We start from the raw sequence: 22,945 nt of genomic DNA on the forward strand, positions 1-22,945 counted from the left end.
TGGGTTGATAATAATGCACAAGAGGGCATGACAGCAGTTTAAAATCTGAAATTTAAGATAGTGACTAAAGGCAAAAAGACCAAACTGCAGGGAAGTGAATAAATTATTCATAAAGTGCCTAGAGTTACAGACAATTAGGTGGGGGGTGCAGTTATGAAAAAAAAAAGCATTTTCCCTGAAGGGCTTTAAAAATAATAAGTAAGATAAAATACAGCTTCTTAATGAAATACTTTATGCTAGAATTACAATTGCTGATGGGTTTCAAGCAAAGATACAGAATCAAGTGACATCTGTAATCAGTTCTTCAAATACACAACTAGCAAGAGATCATGGGAGATCCATTGTAGGGAGCAATGATAATAATAATTTTACTCATTTATATAGCACTATTACCGTATTTTTTGCTTTATAAGACGCACTTTTGTTCCCTTAAATTTTGGGGGAAAGTAGGGGTGCGTCTTATAATCCGAATATACGGGAGGGGGGTATATATATATAGAGTCCAGTGGAGGTGCGGGCAGCTCTGGAGTGGTGCTTGGGGCTGGTGGGGGCAGGTGAAGCTGCGGGCGGCAGCGTTAGATCTCCTGCTCCCGCTCATATAATATGCACAGCCGCTGTCCATCAGCGTGGTGCTGAAACTGCATCGCGCTGATGGGCTGGGGCAGCGGGGCATATTATATGTACCTGTGCTCCCCTTTTATTGCACATGCAACCCTGTGTTAGATATGGCCCCCATGCTGCTGCCCATAGTAAAATAATAAACTCTTTACTCACCCCCTCCAGCGTGTCTGCCCGGTCTCCCTCCTGCTTCTGTGATCAGGCACGCAGAGATATCGCTCTGCTGTCCCGATCACATGACCGGCGCTAGAACCAGGAAGTAGGAAGTGCAGGAGACAGGAGGAGGTCAACCCCGAGGAGGGAGACACGAGACAGGACAGTGCTGCAGAAGGTAAGGAAAAAGTTTATTTTACTAAAAGCAGCAACATGGGGGCGATATCTAACAGAGGGTGATGCCAGCCACAGTGGGCCTGTGTGCCTGCCACAGTGGGCCTGTGTGCCTGCCACAGTGAGCCTGTGTGCCTGCCACAGTAGGCCTGTGTGCCTGCCACAGTGGGCCTGTGTGCCTGCCACAGTGGGCCTGTGTGCCAGCCACAGTGGGCCTGTGTGCCAGCCACAGTGGGCCCGTGTGCTTGCCACAGTGGGCCCGTGTGCCTGCCACAGTGGGCCTGTGTGCCAGCCACAGGAAACGTGTGCCAGCCATAGAGGATGTGTGCCAGCCATAGGAGAAATGTGGCATCACTGGGTGATGTGTTCAATATAAGGTGGCCATATCTAGATTAAGGGGGCTAATTTTAGGATGAGCGGGCTATGAGGGACATATACCCTATATGATTTGTTAGACAGACACTGGCATTATAAGACGGACCCCATTCATTAAAAAATTCTCTATTCCTTCACCAAATTTGGGGGTGCGTCTTATAATCAGGTGCGTCTTATAAAGCGAAAAATACTGTTATTCCACAACGCTTTACATACATTGGCAACACTGTCCCCATTGGGGCTCACAATCTAGAGTCCCTATCTGTATGTCTTTGGAGTGTGGGAGGAAACCGGAGTACCCGGAGGAAACCCACGCAAACACGAGGAGAACATACAAACTGCTTGCAGATGGTGTCCTTGGTAGGATTTGAACCCAGGACCCCAGCGCTGCAAGACTGCAGTGCTAACCACTGAGCCATCGTGCCGCCTGTTGTGCCACAACGTTAACTTTAGTTGGGGATCTGTACTTTTGGACTCCCACCATCCAGAGCTAATTTAAGCTTTGTGTTCAAGGCCATATAAATATCTATGGAAATACAAAATGAAAAATATCTTGTATACAAGATATAAAAAAATAAATGACTCAAGAAAATCATTAGTGCCATACTGCCTCCAGATGTTTCAGGAAACTCATATGTACTTTAGAGAAGATAAACAGACTTTGACTATGTCTTATGTATTGAAGGGAGAGCAAGACCAGCCGTAGTGGCGAGTACATTGGTGCCCCCGCCGAGGTGAGGAGGCGGTACAGTGCAGGGATGCTGCATTACACTTAGGCAGCATAAAAGCTGCTACAAACTGGACATCGCTTGAGGAGAAGAGTCATCACCAGGAATAAATGCTTTATCAGTTTCCTCTGCCTTTGTGTGACTTTTCTACTGCCCTCTACTGTAATCGGTGTGAACATGCCGATCAGAGAACAGAGCAATGAGGCGGTGATTGGATAATGAAGCAATACACATAGGCAAGGAACACACGTCTAATGCACTGTCCACGCAACAGCCCTATCCATGATCATTTTCAGGTTGTGGAGTGATGTCAATGGGCTCAAAATGCTGTGAGCTGGCAGCACATAGCTGTATTTGCATACTATGCGCATTTCCTTTTCAAGGTATGCAAATGCATTTACCTGCTAATTTTTTTATTTAACTATATTTAGAAAAAAATTACATTTTATGTATAATGTAGTAAAATAATAAAAAGGAGTTTGGTGATAGGTGCTCTTTAACCCTTCACCCCGATATTCCGTTTTGTTTTTTTTTTGCTCCCCTTCTTCCGAGAGCCATAACTTTTTTATTTTTCCATCAATCTTACCATATAAGGGCTTGTTTTTTTTGGGATGACTTCTACTCCTAAATGAAACCATCAGTTTTACCATATATTGCACTGGAAAACAACAAAAAAATTCAACTGCGGAACAATTGCAAAATATGTGAGATTCCATGATTGTTTTTGGGATATTCTATGCATTGTGTTAACTATATGGTAAAACTGATGTATCAGCGTGATGTCTCAGGTCGTAATGAGTTCATAGACACCAAACATGTATAACTTTACTTTTAACTAATGAGTTAAAAAATTAAGAAGTTTGTCCAAAAAAAGTGGCGCACTTTTTGCACCATTTTCCGTGACCCATAGCGTTTTCATTTTTTGGGATCTATAGCTCAGTGATGGCTTATTTTTTGTGTCTCAAGCTGATGTTTTTATTGGTACCATTTTTGAGCAGATTCTACATTTTGATACCTCGTTATTGCATTTTGCGCAAGATTTGCTGCAACCAAAAAACGTAATTTTGGTGTTTGGATTTTTTTTGCCGCTATGCCATTTACTGATCAGATTAATTGCTTTTATGTTTTTATAGATCGGGCATTTCTGAACACGGAGATACCAAATGAGTGTATATTTTTTTAACCCTTTCATTTTCAATGGGGTGAGTGGGGGTGAATTGAACTTTTAAGTTTTTTTTGTTTTTTTTTAAGCTTTTTTTATTTTTTTTATTTTACTAGCCCCTAGGGTACTATAAGTCTGATTGCTCATTCATTTCTGGTAATCAGAGCTACACAGCTGTGATCACCAGAAATACTCACCTCTTGTTACATGCAGCACTTGGCCGGGTGAAACAGGAAGTGAGTCATGTGAGGTACAGCAGTCCTAACATGACCGTTTGCTGCCATGGCATCTATAGGCTCACAGTGATCATGTCAGAGTGCCGCTCTGTGACATTTTGACAGTGCGATTTAAGGGGTTAACAGGCACAAGTGGATTGTGGATCCACCTGTGAAGCACACATGTTAGCTGTTCAAATCACATGTGCAGGAATCGCCACAGCAGCCGTCGGTGATTACAACTATATGGTTTAGAACGTAAAGTTACGGCCCGCGGTCGTTAAGAGGTTAAAGCCGTCATATTGATACAGTGGCAAAATTAAATTCCCCTATGCCTCAATGCAAATTCTGTATCAGTATCCCTCACCTAGCAAGTGATATTTAAAATATGGGTGTCTTCTTAAGTGGTAAAGGAGCCTTAGAGCTAACTTAAGGACCCAGGACCCATACATGAGTGTTACCTCTGCAAACACGATGTGTTATCTGGACCAAAGTTCTTGAGACACCTTCACATTACACCTACAGGAGCATTTATGACATCCAAATTTTAATCCATACCTTATTAGTATGAAGCTGGTTTACTCTTTAAAGCTAAAACCGTTCCACTCATCTATGTAAACTTTCTACAAGGTTTTGAAGTTTGTTTATGATGTTGGATGATGTTGGCTCACAATGCCCATTCCTAGTTCTTATCAAAGGAGTTCCATGGACTTAAGCTGAGGACTCTGTATGGGACAATTAAGTTTTTTTCTAACAAAGTTAGACAACTGAGTCTTTATGGACCTTTGTTAACTCAAGCACAGCCAGGAATGGAAAAGGCCCTTCTCCAAACTTTTCCCACAAAGTATTGAAAGAAATCAATTGTCCATTATGTCTTAGCATGCTGAAGCATTAAGATTTCTCTCCATTAAAATTAAAGGGACCTAGTGTCACAGCCATCTCTCTATTACTACAGAGTTGTGATAGGTTCTTGGCCACAGTCTCTCTTTGCCATCTGAGACTCCTCATATTAAACATATTCCTTTTCCTTTGCTGCTGAAAGGATTAAGATTAGTTTTCCTTTCCAGCAGCTTCTGACTCCAGGCCTCAGGTGTTTCCGGTTGGTGACCACTGCCTTTCCCTATACATGGTCACATTTCCCATTAAAGAGTGCCGATTATTCTGAATTCATTCTGAAGCTTGGCCTCAAGGTGGAAGGAGCTACTGAGCCCTTGATGCAGTGAAGTGGTGTAGGCTGCAGTCCTGGTGTCTTACTGCAGCCGTGAAGCTGGGCTAATCCTTTGTTGTTTCCTCTGTCTGTTATACCTTCCCCTTCATGTTGTAAGTGTGCAGTGGTGGGACTAGTGATCCTTACCTGCCAGCTCACTAGCCATGATTTACTGTAGGGTCGCACAGGGCTTCAGGTATCCTGCTTGGTGACAGTTGCAGAACCTGTATAGGAACTGGCTAGTAAAGCAGTGTGCAGCTGTAGGTTTGTGCAGGAGGTGTCCATCATCCCTCTCCTTAGCACTGGGGCTCACTGTTGATTAAGTGTCCCTGATGTACCCATTGTTTGTTGTGGTAAAACCCCTGTTTGTTGTGTGTCTTGCCCCACACCGGACCTTCCCCAAGTCTGTGCGTGACGCCTAGCCCAACACCTGAATAAAAAACATAGCATTATTCGTCCTCCGCCAAACCTTACATTGCAGTCATGCAGTTAAGATTCTCCTTGCATTCTGGAATACAATTTTTCCATGGACAACCAACATCACTGCAGAAGCAATGATTCTCAAAAGAAAGATAGATAAGCCTACCCTTAATACAAATGTCTTTCAAGAGACCTCAATTTGCATATAGATAACAAGAAAGATCTGTGAACTCCCCAGGCCAGGGATTCCATGCTTGGACCTCAACCACCCACACAGGTGTGTTTTATGTTGATAGCAGAGTGCAGATGATTAAGAGTGCTCAGTGTAAAAAAGTTAGCATTGGACGTTGCTTTTTGGATTTTAAAAATTGTGGAAATAAATATAACAAGTTTTTGATTCCCAGTGCCAAACCTATTTTTTTGCTACATCATCAATTTGTACAATCATGCTTATGTTAATATTACCAACAACTATACCATAGTGTTGTTTCCCAACTGCCATGCTTAAATAGGTTATAAAAAGAAGGGAGGAGTAGTTAAATAAAGTAATATTAGTAATAAAAAGTCATAGTTTAATAGTATAGTTAAATCAGCTACAACAACTCTCAACACTGCCAACTACGATAATACAACAGGAAGCCACAATGTCCTTTCACATGCTGATGACAATCCATTTTACCAGTCATAGCCCTAGAGCACCTACCTGTGCAAGCCGTCGAACACCATACCAGTGCACAATCACCATAATAGTGTTACAATGCCATAATAAGCACCATTAATATTGCAAACAGAGTCTCCCCTAAAAGTGTCAGAGAGCCTCAAAATGCCAGGAAAAGCTCAGTTTAATTAAGAAAAATGGTGCAGGATGATGTAAATATTGTTTGGTGTCCAGTGGAGGTGTTAAAGAGAGGAAGGTAATTTATAATCTAAAGTGCAGTTAAAAAAAGGCGAAGCTGGAACGGCAGATTAGTATGAGTGTTATCTAACGGCATTTTTTTAATTTTTATACAAAAGAAACCAAATGCCATTTTAACAAAAAGATTCTCTTTGAAGTCTAGTAGTTTTACATTTAAGGGTATAATAATAAAAAATATCTGGTCCTTAGAAGGTTCCAATTATAGACAAGTACAACCTCAGATGAACATCAATATTACGACAAATTACAGTGTCATTATTTAAAAACAGTAAGCGAAGCTACAGAAGCAGTACTTGAAAAATTAAGTACACCCTTTGTATCAATAGCTTTTAGAACCATCTTTGGCAAGAATAATTTGAAATAATCATTTTTTGTAATGATGTTTTTTGTAATGATGTTATCAGTCTAAAAATATTCTGGAGGACCTTTGGCCTTCTCTTCTTTACAACATTGAGATTTGCAGACATCAATTTATGCAAAACTCTCTTTAAATCCTGCCGCAGCATTTTAGTTAGATTGATGTCTGGACTATGACTGGACAATTGCACACCTTTTTTTCTTTTCTTTTTCAGCCATTCTGATGTAGATAACCCAGTTTTGACCAAGTTCCTGCTTTTGGTTAGTTGACCTGATATTTGACCTTAGATTACTTTGTTACACAAAGGAATTTACGAACAACTTAATAAAATCAAAGTGTCCAGGTCCTATAACTGAAAAACAAATTAAAATTATCACTTCTGGAGAAACGTGCTTGAAAGATGGTTTAGGTGTTCCTCCTGGTATAGGACACAGGCCATTATGGCCAAACATCTCCACGTTGGTTTCAAGTGTCTAAAGGACCTTGTTTCAGAAGTCTTGTGGTTTGTTTAGATGCAGCTTTGCACACTTAATCTGTGCTGTTCTTTCTTTAGAAATAAGAGGCTTTATCCAGGAAACCCCCAATATGTAATACTTGTTCAGTCTTTCTAAATGTACTGACATGAACTTGACCACTCAATATCATAACTAAGGCCTTTAGTATCTGAACTGAAGCTCTTGCGGTTTTTGCAGCTTCTATTCGCATTGCATGATCTAACCGTGGGTTGAATTTCCTAAAACATTAACTTGGGGAAAGGTGTAAATTACTTTAACATTTTCCATTTATGAATATTCTTTTTTACTGCACAATGATGGGCTGCAAATTGTTTTTAAATAGTTGTATAACCTTTCCCAGATTTATGGGCACCAATAATTGCTTCTCTAAAATCATTGCTATTGTATGTACCTCTTGGCATTGTGTTAACACATGCCTGAATGCTCCAGACAAAATGTCTAAACCTCTATGTTGAAAAATTAAGCTTAATTGTGTTATATTGTTTTGGGGGTTTTCCTGAAGACTTTTTTTTAACTTTGGAGAGAAGACAAAATTCAAATATTGTTCATGGCCAATCATTCTCCTTATATTTGAGCAGACTTTAGCTTTCTTTTTATTTTTAGGTATGGTATTAGTATCATATTCTTAAACACTGGTCTCATCATTAATAATTGTAACCAATCAAGGTTTGGTTAATATATTTTACGCTATTTTCGAAAAGTTAAAGCTACATTAGGATTACGTGCTATGGGTAACACGACCATTTTTTTCATGACTGAAGGCTGAAATACAGAGCTCCTGAATAATTTATAGCTCATTGTTTGTCCAGAGAATACAATTAGCTATAACTTAAGCTTCTGAAATTAAAACAAGCATTTAATTGAAGTTTTATCATTCTCAAGTGGAAAAAGTATTAACAACCAAAAACCAGCTTAAACACAATACCACTTTAAAGACTAAACTTGTATTTGAAAAGAAATATAATTTAGCAACAAATTGTTCCATAAGTAGATGCCATATTTACATATTACATTACTTCCAATCTCCCTGTAAGAGTTCAATTTTGCTGAGCCTTTAAATTATATGTATTTAAGGAAAAGGAAAGTAAAATAGTTTTTTCCAGTTCCCTAGAAATTATATTTTCTTTCTGGTGAAGTCTATCTAAGAACCAGTCGAATATGGAGTAAATATGACAATTGCTAGTCCATGCCTCTGGTAAAATACTAGCCAAAGATTTTGTTATAGTTTGTGATGTGTATTCCTTAACAATTTCTTGACTGATGTATTGATTAGTAAAGATAGTGTTGCATTTATTGGCCATGATGCACATTAATCAAGGCAGATGCAGATAGGGCATGCTAACAGCAATCAAGCAGGTTAGACAGAGAGAGAGAGGGAGAGAGAGAAAGAAGAGGGAGAAAGAGCGATAGAGAGGGGAAAGGGAGAGAGGGAAGTGGCACAAATGGGGGAAGAGAGAGAGGGCGAGAGGAAGAGAGAGAGGGAGGAAGGGAGTGGGGGGAGAAAGAGAGTAGAGAGGGGGTGAGAGAAAGATAGAGGAAAAAAAAAATTAAAGGAAGAGAGAGAGAGAGGGAGATGGAGCCAGAGAGAGAGGGTGAGAGAGCGAGAGGAGGAGAGGGAGTCAGAGGGGGGAGCGTGAGAAAGAGAGAGGGAGGGAGAGAGATGGAAGAGGGAGAGAAGGGCAGAGGGAGTGAAAGGGGGGAGGGTGAGAGAGAAGGAGAGAGAGGGGGAGGGGGAGAGAAGTGGAGATGGCGTCAGAGGGAGAAGGGAGAGAGTGCTAGAGGAGGCAGCTCGCTCATCACTAATTGTGACTAGTCCCTATGACAGCAATATCCAGATTAAATATTTATTAAATATTGCACGTTTTATAAGTTTAATTTTTCCATCCTGGTTAAACCAATTATTTCAATTTTAATGACAGGTTTCTGTTTAGATGTAGATAGATATAAAGTATTCATATATGGAAATAGATATACAAATCATTGTCACAACTATCACAAAGGTCTAAATAGGACTCCAATTTAGCAGGTCTGAATAAGGCTCCTGTAGCAAGTCGTATGGCCAAATCAGTTAGAAAAATGAAAGATGGAACTCCAGGTCAATACCAGGAGGTAACAAACAGCAGCAGAATTATCAGGTTGAAAAGCAGTCAATCTAAGCTGAGGTAAAGAAATTATCGGCAGAGAAACCGAGCAGAAGTAATAACACTATAGACAGGAAGAAAGCTAAAAAATGGCAACCAGAGGATTTAACCCCTTAGCGACCCATTACGTACTAAGTACGCCATGCATTGTGTGAGGTAAATCCTCACCCCCTGCCAGCAATCCCCACACATACCAGCTGATTTCAATAGTTGACATGTGTGCCTGCTAGTCGCAAGTGAAATAGCGTTCCACCCGTGACTATTAACCCCTTTCATCTCGCTGACAAAATCTTGCAGCGAGATGTATATGCGCGCCGCCATTATGATAATTAACCTCGCCCCATCAGAAGTCACGTGACAGTGATCACGTGACATACGGTGGTTGCCATGGTAGCACAGGGTCATATGATGACGCCTGTAGCTAACATGAGTCATTTTCTTTTCATGCCTGCATAGTGCCAGCATTGAAAGTAAAGCCCCATATCTACAGATCTGGCCTCTGTAGCTGTGATCTGGAGATATGGAAAAGTGATCAGACAGCTGATCGTTATAGTCCCCTAAAGGACCTAGTAAAATAAAAAAAAGTTAAAAAAAAGTTTTAAGAAATTAAAAAAAATAAAAAAATCTAAAAGTGCAAATCACCCCCCTTTCACCCCATTTAAAATTAAAGGGTTAAAAAAATAAAAAATATACACATATTTGGGATTGCCGCATTCAGAAATCCCTGATCTATCAAAATATAAATCAATTAATCTGATCGGTAAATGGCGTAGCAACAAAAAATTCCAAACGCCAAAATTACGTTTTTTGGTCACCGCAAATTATGTGCAAAATGCAATCAAAACATAGGCGATCAAAACATAGCATCTGCGCAAAAATGCTACAGTTAAAAACGTCAGCCTGAGACGCAAAAAATAAACCATCACAGAGCCATAGATACCGAAAAATGAGAACACTACGGGTTTCAGAAAATGGCGCAAAACGTGTGCCACTTTTTTTGGACAAACTTGTTAATTTTTGTAACCCCTTAGATAAAAGTAAACCTAATCATGTTTGGTGTCTTTAAATGCACACTAACCTCAGGCATCACAGCGACACATCAGTTTTACCATATAGTGAACATGGTGAATAAAATATTCCAAAAACTATTGTGCGATCACATTTTTTTGAAGTTTTTCCACACTTGAAATTTTTTTGATATTTTTCAGTGCACTATATGGTAAAACTTATGGTTTCATTTACAACTACAACACGTTCTACAAAAAACAAGCCCTTATATGGCAAGATTGATGGAAAAATGAAAAAAATTACGGCTCTTGAAAGAAAGAGAGGAAAAATGGAAAAACACAAAATGCCCAGGAGCTTAAGGGGTTAATAGTGAGAACTTCTTCCATGCTCACAGAAGGGAGCAAATAGATAAGAAGTTAAGAGTTAACCCCAAAGATACCATACTGTAAGAGAAAAAGAGAATAATAATAATAATAATAATAATAATAATAAAAAAAAAGAGAATACAGACATGAATGCAATTAGGGGCAGACATACCATTGAGGCAGCTTGTACAGCCACACATGGGCTCATTTCTACTTCCAAAGCAGGTGGCATTGTGAATTATGATAAACTATTGGACTACAAAGGGCCCATATACTGTTCTTGCACAGGGGTCCTCTTCTGTCGGTGACCGCTACTGGATGCAACAATCACGTGTTAGGGCAAACATTTGGACCACAAGATACTAAGAAAGATTTATCATTTTTGCCACTTTACTGGTACAAGTACATTAGCAATATATTATTCAGACAAAACACCACACATTAGAAGCTCCTGTCCTACTTTTCGTTGTGTGTCATCATCAAGGGTGGGGCTTTAGTGTTTATGCCCAATGTAATTCAATAAGGAAACTTTTCAGACACTACTTTTGACTTGTTTAGCCATCAGCATTTGTACAGTTTACTTTTATAAGTAAATTTCCACCACCTGAATCCCAAACCTGTTTAAAGTAATAATATCAACCTTACAATGAGTAAGACATATTACCTACATTGTGCATGAATGAGATTTTGTTAGCTATGATCTGCTTTTACTTAAACTTGAAAGAACTTAAGAAGAAGCCATTGGAATGTCACTTTAAGGGTCAATGCTGGAAATAAGGAGCCGTCCAGTTGCCCTGCTGTTCTAGTTTGTAGGAAAGATACCAATTATATTCAGTAACATGTTAACATTACTGTTTCATCTATAGAAAAATGACTGTTTGGAAAATCTAGGTGACTCACAAATGACTCATAGCCTTATTGAAATGGTTTCATACAGTATTCCTTTATGTGATGCTTTGTGGAAGACATCATGAGGCACGGAAAGCCAGGCTTAGAAAAATATGTTCAATCTTTTTTAAAGTATGTGTATTATTAGAAAAAAAATATTAGAACTTTCTTGGGGACCACAAGACACTTTTTTTTTTTACTAAACCCACATTCTTACTTTTCCTTGCCGGATTATAATGCTTGACTTAAAATTGAAATCAGAAAAAAATACTTTTGCAGCAAGGGCAATATCAAAATCTAAAGATTTGCCGTTATTATGGGTAATTGCCAAATGTTGTAATATATTCACTAAGGTGGTGGAGAACCCATTGAACAATGTTATTTTCTAATTAAATCCATTGATGGTTTAGATAAAGAAAATCCATGTTAGATGAAGACCTCTCCATGCAGTCATACAGCAGCTGTCTTTCAGAGTGTGAATAATGCCCCTTTATCTTTTATCTGATGAATTAAATGTTTTTAGGGACTCTAGACAAAATGAAATGTGCTGCAATCTATACCAAGTGCCATTCCCAAGATAATATAATAGTATTCTACTAGTAAAACCCTTCCAGAATGCCAAGTGTGAAAACAACATTTTAACATTACAATCTTTCAGTCCATTGTCCTGTTCTATTCTGTAGCTGAAGATACCAATATCAGTTTAAAGAGGACCAACCACCAAGATTTTCCTATATAAACTAAAGCCAGTGCTATACTGGCACTATTATGCTGATTCTGAATATACCTTTAGTTGTGAGATCGGATGTATAGTTTCTGAAATATAGGCAAGTAAAGTTTGTGAAATACGCTGTTATTTGATTGATAGCAGCTATAGAATAGCTAATAGGTGGGTCAGGTTTGCTAGTTATTCCCGCCTCCATCTTCCTTCCTGTCCTTCTATCCCCACTGTCCTTCGTCTCTCCTTCCTCCCCCTATAAGAGCAGAGACAAGGGGAGTAAGGCCAACCAGGCAGGCAGACAGGGGCAGTAATAACTAGCAAAACTCGACCCACATATTAGCGATTTTGTAGCTGCTATCATTCAAATAACAGTGTATTTCACAAGCTTTGCCTGGATATCATAAACTATACATCCGATCTCATAACTAAAGGTATGTATAGAATCAGCATGATAGCACCAGTATAGCATTGGCTTTATTTTATATATGAAAATCCTGGTGATAGGTCCTGTAATTGTTCTATGTAAAGGGAATCCATAATCAGTTTTTTTCTAGCTAATATAAGAACAGTAAAAAGGAGATACAGAGACCCTGATTCCAGCGATGTGTCACTTACTGGGCTGCTTGCTGTAGTTTTCATAAAATCAGCTTTTTATAAGCAGATTATCCTTGAAGGACTGGTAAATCTGCTGCCATTTAGTCCTCCACATTCATGAACTCTGTATAACCCCACCCCTACCAATGATTGACATTCTTCTGTCTATGCACTGTAAATACAGAATTCTGCCAATCAGTGGCATGAATGGGGTTATACAGAGTTCAGGGATTTTCAGCAAAAAAAAAAAAACAGTGATTTTATAAAAAAAAATACAACACGCAGTCCAGGAAGTGATGCATCCCTGAAGTTTAGGTATCTGCCCCTATATCATTGTATTATTAGATGGGGATAACAAAAACCTGATGACAGATTCTCTTTAACCCCTTCACCACCTGGTGATTTTCAATTTTTCATTATTATTTTTTCCAACCCTTCTTCCTAGAGCCTTAACTTTTTTATTTTTCCTTCAACTTAGCTTGTCTTTTTGCAGGATGAGTTGTACTTCTGAATGAAACCATTAATTTTACCATATATTGTACTAAAAAATGCAAAAAAAAAATCCAAATGCGGTTACTATTGCAAAAAAAATTTCACATATTTTTTTTTTATTTACCATGTTCACTGTATGGTAAAACTGACCTGTCATTATTCTCCAGGTCAATATGAGTACATAGATACCAAGCATGCTATTTTTTTCTTTTAATTAAACATTGAGAAAAAAATCTGAATTTTGTATAAAAAAAAATTGGTTTTGGTGCCATTTCCGAGACCCCTAGCATTTTCCTTTGTCGGGATCTGGGGCTGATTGACGTTTTATTTTTTGCACCCTGAGCTGATACTTTTACTGATATCATTTTTGTTATCATACATATTTAATTTTATTTTAATAAAAAAAAACTATAATTGTGGCATTTTGATTTTTTTTTCCGTTTTCTGTTTGCCAATAAGATTAATTTACAGTTTCTTTTGTTTTGTAAGATGCACCGGATTATTAGATGCATACCAAATTTAGAGGGAAAAAAGGTAAAAAAAAAATATGGGGTCTGTTTTATAATCCAGTGGTGTTTTATCGGGGGGGGGGGCGGCAGTGGTGGTGGAGTAGGGGGTCACAGGAGGCAGGCGAGGTGCTGGAGTACAGCGATGCTGGGGGCAGTGCAGAAGGGGACCCAGATGCTCACTGCAGGCTGCGGTGCTGTCCTGGGCCAGGTGCTGCTCTGTGCTGGTGCTCGCTGTGGGCGGTGAGGCCTGGGCTATTCTGAAGATGTTGGTGCAGGCTTCAAAGAAATGGCGTCTGGAGTCGGTGCAAGCACAAATTGAGCTATTGGCTCAATGACAAGACAAGATCTCATCTGCGCATGCGCCCCCTCTGGGCACCATTTTCCTTAAGTCTGCTGCTGGGACGTAAATCGACCAGATAAGACCTTAAGCCAAGAGCTGCATCTGCACATATGCCGACTCTGGGCCCCATTATTTGAAGCCTTCACTGCTGACATCTTCAGAATGGCCCATGCCTCACTGCCCACCACACAGATCCTCACTGCGCGCCGCACAGAGCCACACAGAGCAGCGCCATACAGAACCACACAGAGCAGCTCCCCACAGAGCAGCACCGCCCACTGCACAGAGCAGCGCCCACAGCCCCGGCACAGAGCAGCACCCACATCACAGCACACAGCATTGCTCCTGTCTCCTGTGATGCCTCTCCAGCAGCCTCTGTAAACTACATTTGGATTTTAAGGTGCACCCCTCCTTTTCCTCCCAAATTTTTGTGAGAAAAGGTGCATTTTATAATCTGAAAAATATGGTATTTTATATTTTGATAGATCGGACATTTGTGAATACACAATACCTAATATGTGTATTTTTTATTATTATTGTTTTATTTTCAACTTGGCAAATGGGGGGTGATTCGAATTTTTGTGTTTATAAGAAAAAATAATATTTTTAAAAACTTTCTTTTCTCACATTTTATCGCATTTACTAGTCCCCATATGGAACTTGAAGCTGTGATTATCTGATCTCTTGTTATATTCAGAGCAGTGCATCAGAACTGCTCTGCACAGCGGCAGTCATCACAAACACAGGGGTTATTAGCTGACCCCCGGCTGTCATGCCAATGTATCAGTGCCTCGGATCACATCATTGGACTGCAGATGGGAGCGGGGAATGGTGCACTCCCCACCGGCTCGTGTTAAATCCCACTGTCAGAGATTGACACCAAGATCCAACTGGTTAGCAGCTGCTGGCGGATCTCTGATCTACCCGCGGATGTTACATGCACATCTTACCTGATCAGATCACCCAACATGTCAACATGTGCAGGAAAAGATGCGGGCTCGGCGGCCTGCATCAAAGCCAAGGATATGACCTATGATATTAGGTATTAGGTCATAGGTCGTGAAAAAGTTAAGGTCTCCAAAATGGTATCTAATTAGCATGAAAGTATTATGCCTGCCGCAGCCCGGTTGTTGAAGTGGCTACTGATTGCATACTAGTCATCTACGTTTGACTTTCAGAGTTGCTTTGCATTTAGCAGTTTCCAAGAATTTTGGCTTTTTGAATTGGATTGCTTTTTATGTAAGCTCATTTATTTAATGATCCAAAGAAATTGGAAATAAAAGAAAAAAAGAAACAAAACTGAAGGGCAGATTAGTATTATCCTGTCTTCCCTTGAGGCGATTAAACCAAAGCTATGCAGTGTTAGCCAAAACATGTCATTTGTACAGACCCAGACATCCTGCACTGCAGACGATGACCAATAACTTGGTCATCGTCTGCCTTGAACTGGCCTGCCACCATACTGATGAGTTCTCACTTGCTATTCACTTACCTCAGTGGTGGAAGCTTTGCAGCATTTTAGCTTTCCTTTTCATTAGTGTTATGACTAATGATGAGCGGATTCTTTGATATTCATATACGCTAGTTTGTACAGAGTTACCTGGGAAATTTGACTTGCATTGTAGTTTATTGCTGAAAACTGAAGGTCTTCAAACCTTAGAGCAGTGATTCCCAAACTCCAGTCCTCACGGCCCCCAACAGGTCATGTTTTCAGGATTTCCTTAGCTTTGCACAGGTGATGGAAGCATTATCATAGCATCACCTGTGCATAGCTAAGGAAATCCTAAAACCATCACTGGTTGGGGGCCGTGAGGACTGGAGTTTGGGAATCATTGTCTTAGAGCATAATCAATGTAAAGGCCGCTTTACACGCTACAATATATCTTACGATGTGTCGGTGGGGTCACATCGTAAGTGACGCACATCCGGCATCGTAAGGTACATTGCAGTGTGTGACAGGTACGTGCGATTGTGATTGATCGTTAAAACGTTCATCGCATACACGTCGTTCAATTCCTGAAAATTGAACGTCAGATTGTTCATCGTATCCGGGGTAGCACACATCGCACTGTGTGACACCCTGGGAATGATGAACACAGCTTACCTGCGTCCCACGGCTCCCGGCCGACAATGCGGAAGGAAGAAGGTGGGCGGGATGTTTACGTCCCGCTCATCTCCGCCCCTCTGCTTCTATTGGCTGGCTGCCTCGTGACATCGATGTGATGCTGAACGTCCCTCCCACTCCAGGAAGTGGACGTTCGCCGCCCACATCGAGGTCATATGGACGGGTAAATACGTGTGACGGGGGGTTACTTATTTGTGCGACACGTTCAATAAATTGAACGTGCCGCACAAACGATGGGGGTGGTTACGATCGCATACGATATCGTATGCAGAATCGTAACATGTAAAGCAGGCTTAAGACATATAAGACAAACAAATAAAATAAACCACTCCCCTTTGTGTTTAGACACTACTCGCTCCCAATTGTCTTGTCTTCGGGGCTCTTCTTTCTGTCTAATCGTCACCATAGGCTGGGCTGCATCACACATGATGGGGTTGGATACATGGCCCAGCGGGCTGCTTTGCAGATATAGCAGTAAAGCGGCATACAGATGTCCCTGCAACCCAAACCTCTGAATGAGGTTTTATGCTGACATAGAGCAGAGCTAAGTCAATGTTCAAAATTGGGGCACATTCCCTTTAAGAACTAAAACATTATCAGTTAAAAACATTTTGTAGAATCAGTAGCTGCCTGGGGTAAGTGCTGCCCCAACGCAACTTATTGTAGCTACTTTTTTCTTTTTAAACAAAACTCATTCTTTAGTTTTTAGAAGTTTGGAAAAAAAAGTATTGAAGGTATAACTAATTCAAATATTGATAAAATGCCATCAGAATGCTAAAGCTGAAAACAAAAATCAAGAGACCTCTTTCAATGCTTAAAACATAAATATTAAATGACAGAAGTAAAGCAAGAGGAATTTCAAGGTGAAATGTTCAATTACCTGTTTTGCATTAGAGAAGAAAAGCAAAGCAATTTAACAAGTCATTTTCTTCATGATACAGCAGCACTGGCAAATCCTGGAAGACGGATTTAATTTCTATATTCTTAGTAAAGTCATTACACAGAAATGATTCGTACTGCTTGCAGCAGGGAAAATCATCAGCCGACGGACAGCAAAGTATCACAGGCATTTTAAATGGGAAGAAATTAAAATTTTACGTCTTTCTTTAATATTATATGCTAATTTAAAAGAGTTACAGGGGTACAGAGGTTTTACATGTCTTTTTTACATCATCCAAATACACATTAGAAGTTCTTCCATCGATGGCCCACATGTGATTCCGCTTTCCAATGAATCATTTCAGTCAAGTAGCTTAATGGCAAGAAAATGAAGTACGTGCGGGAAGATTAAGTAGAAGCAAGTGTTGAAAAAAAGAAATAGCACTTAAAAGATGCAGTGACATAGGGAGGATTTCTCAAGGGCGGATTACATAAATAAATCCATGGAGTATACACACTGCATTCATACATTCATTCCATATATAAATATAAGTATTGCTTGCCTATACTTACTGCATTCATACATGCAAATGAATACAATATTCATGGAAAAAGTGGGGGAAAGCATGTTAAAAACCAACATCAACTGCTAGTGCACATATATTCCCCCAAAACTGGAAATAGTAATAGGATCAACTCCTACAATAATATACAAAAAATGTGAAAAACACACAATGGAGTGTAAAATCCACTTAATTTATTAAATATATATTAAACAGACATACATTAGAGAAAGAACTCTATGAGTTAATACATAGTAAAAAAGGAAGCAAATAGCAGGGAGGTAGTAAATCTCAACAAGGTGGGGACCAAGTGACTACAATAATATTCATTATCTGGGGTGGTCTGGGGGAGCAAAAAGCAGTAAGATGCTAATAAAATGTCCACCTGCCACAGACCAAAAATTCCAGTAATATCCCACTAATAAACGGGGGCTATCCACTTAAACTACTGCAGGACCCTATCCCATACAAAACACTAGCAGAGTTTTCAATAGTATTTACCTTAGGGACACACAGGATGAAATGTAAAAAGCCCTACCGATAAATAAGCAGGATCAGGTAGTCACTAGTCAGATCACGAAACGCGCGTCGGGCTCTGACCAGTGACTACCTGATCCTGCTTATTTATCGGGAGGGCTTTTTACATTTCATCCTGTGTGCCCCTAAGGTAAATACTATTGAAAATTCTGCTAATGTTTTGTATGGGATAGGGACCTGCAGTAGTTTAAGTGGATAGCCCCCGTTTATTAGTGGGATATTACTGGAATTTTTGGTCTGTGGGAGGGGGGCATATGAGTGTCCACACTCTATTTGTATCTTACTGATTTTTGCTCCCCCAGACACCCCCAGATAATGAATATTATTGTAGTCCCTTGGTCCCCACCTTGTTGAGATTTACTACCTCCCTGCTATTTGCTTCCTTTTTTACAATGTATTAACTCATAGAGTTCTTTCTCTAATGTATGTCTGTTTAATATATATTTAATAAATTAAGTGGATTTTACACTCCATTGTGTGTTTTTCACATTTTTTGTATTCATACATGCAAATGTACTGCATACACAAAAATGCCCACTGTATAAGTTGGTATAAATAAACAAATATAAATATTTAATAACCCATAATCATCAATGAGATTACATAAAACTGACAAACGTAATTTTGAATTTAAATTTACTGAATATCAACCAATGAGAATGAGACATTCACAAGCAATGTGTGATTTTAATTAGTTGATATTCAGTAAATTTAAATAGAAAAATATTGTTGTCATGTTCAATTATTTCAGTGACCATTGTGAGTTTTTCTTACTTTGACAAAAGTGTACCAACAATCTTGACCACGTCTGAATGTGTATATATATATATATATATATATATATATATATATATATTGTGTAACACTATGCAGTATCTTGAAAAATTGTTCAAACCCTGAGAGCTTTTCCAGATTTTGTCACATTACAGCCACAAAGTTAAATGTATTTTGTGGGAATTTATGTGATATACCAACACTAAGTAGCAAGTATTCATGAAGTGTCAAGGAAATAATACGTTGTTTTCTGAATATTTTAAAAGTTTAAATCTGAAAATTGTGTTGTGCATATGTATTCCGCCCTCCCTGAGTCAATGCTTTGTAGGACTACCTTTCGCTGCAATTACTGCTGCAAGTCTTTTGGGATATGTCTCTACCAGCTTTGAACATCTGTAGGCTGACATTTTTGCCCATTCTTTTTAGAAAAATAGTTCTAGCTTAGGAAGATTGGATGGAGAGCATCTATGAACAGCACTTTTAAAATCTTTCAAAAGATTATCAATGGGATTTAGGTCTGGACTGTGACTGGGCCATTCAAACACATGAATATGCTTTCATTTAAACCATTCAATTGTACCTATGGCAGTATGTTTAGAGTTGCTGTCCTCCTGGAACGTGAACTAGTGCCCCAGTCTCTAGTCTTTTGCAGCTTTTAACCAGTTTTCCTCTAGGACTGGCCTGTATATAACTATATTCTTCTTCCCATCAACTCTGACCAGCGTCCTTGTCCCTGCTGGAGAAAAGCCTCCCCACAGCATGATAGTAAAACCACCATGTTTCACAGTGGGGATGGTATTTCCAGGGTGATTCGCAGTGTTAGTTATCCACCACAGATAGCATTTTGCATGTAGTCCAGAAAGTTCTTCTTTGGTCTAATCTGACCAGAGCACCTTCTTCCACATGCTAGATGTATCCCCCACATGGATTGTTACGAACAGGGCTCATCATGATTTTCTTTTAAATATCGGTTTCTTTGCTACAATTCCATAAAGGCTAGTTTTGTAGAGTATATGACTAATTTTGGTCCTGTCAACAGATTCTACAATCTAAGCTGTGGTTCTCTACAGTTCATCCACAGTGACCATGTACTCAGAGCCACGAAAAAAAATTATACAATATGTAGCAAATGTAGCAAAACAGAGAAAGAATAGTTTTTCAGGCTAGTAAAAGAAAAAAAGGAAGAAGAGGAAGCATAGCAGAACATATCAAGAAGAGAAAGGGAAGAAGGAAAAAAAGGGAGTAGGGAAGAAGGAGCCAAGTCTTACCTGACAATCTCAGAACTATTTCTAATTACTGGTTTTAATGGTGTTATTTATGCATGGATTATAATAATGATTAGCATTGTGTCTATTGTTTACTATTAATTAATAGGATGCACTTTACCTACACGTGGTCAAAATTGTTGGTACCCCTCGTTTAATGAAAGAAAAACTCACAATGGTCACAGAAATAACTTGAATCGTAATAATAAATAAAAAAATCTATGAAAATGAACAAATGAAGGTTAGACATTGCTTTTCAGCCATGCTTCCACAGAATTAAAAAAAAAACAACAAAACCTCATGAAATAGGCCTGGACAGAAATGATGGTATCCCTGAAAATAATGTGACAAAAGGGACATGTTAAATCAAGGTGTGTCCACTAATTAGCATCACAGGTATCTAAAATCTTGTAATTAGTCAGTGAACATATATATAGGGCTACAGATACTCACTGTGCTGTTTGGAGACATGGTGTGTACCACACTCAACATGGACCAGAGGAAGCAAATGAAAGAGTTGTCTCAGGAGATTAAAAACAAAATGATAAACAATCATGCCAAAGGTAAAGATTATAAGACCATCTCCTAGCAGCTTGATGTTCCTGTGACTACAGTTCCACATATTATTCAGAAATGTAAGATCCAGGGGACTGTAGCTAGACTCCCTGGATGTGGCCATAGGAGCAAAATTGATTACCAATCGAAGAGATGGATAATACGAATGGTAACAAAAGAGCCCAGAAAAATGTCTAAAGAGATTAAAGGTGAACTTCAAGATCAAGGAACATCAGTGTCAGATTGCACCAACCATCATTGTTTGAGCCAAAGTGGACCTCATGAGAGATGACCAAGGGGAACACCATTTTTGAAAAAAATCATGAAAAAGCCAGAATGGAAATTGCCAAACTACATGTTGACAAGCCACAAAGCTTCTGGGAGAATGTCCTATGGACAGATGAGACAAAAATGGAACTTTTTGACAAGGCACATCAGCTCTATGTTCACAGATGGAAAATGAAGCATATCAAGAAAAGAACACTGTTCCTGCTGTGAAACATGGAGTAGGCTCTGATATGTTATGGGGCTGCTTTGCTGCATCTGGCACAGTATGTCTTGAATCTGTGCAGGGTACAATGAAACCTCAAGACTATCAAGGTCAAGAGATTCTGGAGAGAAATGTGCTTCCCAGTGTCAGAAAGCTTATTCTTAGTCGCAGGTCATGGGTCTTGCAACAGGATAATTATCCAAAACAGACAGCTATAAACACCCATGAATAGCTAACAACAAAACATTGGACTATTCTGAACTGGTCTTAACTCACATGTTGCCAATAAACCTATCAGAAGATTTCAAAGACATGACATCATCATATGGGCAGTCCCATAATGTTTAACCCCTTCACGACCATGGACGGATATATCTGTCATGGAGCGTGTCCCGTTAAGCCCCGCCCCCTGTCACGGGCAGGCTGCGGCGGTCGGCACACATATCAGCTGTTTTCAACAGCTGACATGTGTGCCTGCTAGCCGCGGGTGGAATCGCTTCCACCCGCAGCCATTAACCCCTTAAATCTCGCTGCCAAAGTCTGGCAGCAAGATCTATATGCGCGTGGCCATGTTTTTTACTTACCGCCGTCCCCACCGGAAGTCACGTGCGTGATCACGTGACTTTCGGTGGTTGCCATCATAGCACAGGGTCATGTGATGACGCCTGCAGCTATGAAGTTTCACTTTCGTTTTCCCTTGGCCGCGAGCAGAGAGAAACAGAAAGTGACTGAATCTGCTGTTTACAGCTGTATAGCTGTGATCAGCAGATAGATAAGAGCGATCGGATTGCTGATCGCTATAGCCCCCTAGGAGGACTAGTAAAAAAAAAAAAAAGTAAAAAAATAAAAAAAAAAACAAAAAACCTAAAAGTTCAAATCACCCCCTTCCCCCCATTGAAAATTAAAGGGTTAAAAAATAAATAAATATACACATATTTGGTATCGCCACGTTCAGAAATGCCCGATCTATCAAAATATAAAATCAATTAATCTGATTGGTAAACGGCGTAGTGGCAAAAAAATTCCAAATGACAAAATTCCTTTTTTTTGTTCGCCGCAAGTTTTACGCAAAATGCATTAACAGGCGATCAAAACGTAGCATCTGCGCAAAAATAGTACCATTAGAAACGACAGCTCGAGACTCAGAGAATAAGCCATCACTGAGCCATAGATCCCGAAAAATGAGAACACTACGTGTTTCAGAAAATGGCGCAAAACGTGCGCCACTTTTATTGGACAAACTTGTGAATTTTTGTAACCCCTTAGATACAAGTAAACCTATACATGTTTGGTGTCTACAAACTCGCACCGACCTCAGGCATCATACCCACACATCAGTTTTACCATATAGTGAACACCATGAATAAAACATCCCAAAAACTATTGTACCATCACACTTTTTTTGCAGTTTTTTCCACACTTGGAATTTTTTTGCTGTTTTCCAGTACACCATATGGTAAAACTTATGGTTTCATTTAAAAGTACAACTTGTCCTGCAAAAAACAAGCCTTAATATGGCAAGATTGACAGAAAAATAAAAAAGTTACGGCTCCCGGAAGAAGGGGAGCAAAAAACAAAAACAGTGCCCCAGGGCTGAAGGGGTTAAAGGCATAGTACTCTTAGTGTATGTAAACTTTTGACTTTGCAGAAAGTAATAAAAATGCCTTAAAACATTCTCTCTCTCATTCTGGCACTTGGCAAATGAAAATAATTTTAATCCTTATTGACCTAAAACGGGAAGATTTTATTCTAATTTCATGTCAGGTAGTGAGAAAAACATACATATGTGTCTTTTTAGTGTATGTAAACTTATGGTTTCAACTGTATGTCTACCTTATAATACATGGATTCTACTATA

The 22,945-nt window shown here is 39.4% G+C and overlaps 1 protein-coding gene across 3 annotated transcripts in view; it reads left to right on the forward strand.

Annotated features, from left to right (window-relative positions):
• The window catches only part of RTN4R (reticulon 4 receptor), a 422,513-nt gene that overhangs the window by 35,540 nt on the left and 364,028 nt on the right, over positions 1 to 22,945 (forward strand). The gene's annotated exons all lie outside the window — the stretch shown is intronic.

The sequence above is a fragment of the Anomaloglossus baeobatrachus genome, chromosome 1, assembly GCF_048569485.1.
Source record: "Anomaloglossus baeobatrachus isolate aAnoBae1 chromosome 1, aAnoBae1.hap1, whole genome shotgun sequence".
In the NCBI taxonomy this organism is placed as follows: domain Eukaryota; kingdom Metazoa; phylum Chordata; class Amphibia; order Anura; family Aromobatidae; genus Anomaloglossus; species Anomaloglossus baeobatrachus.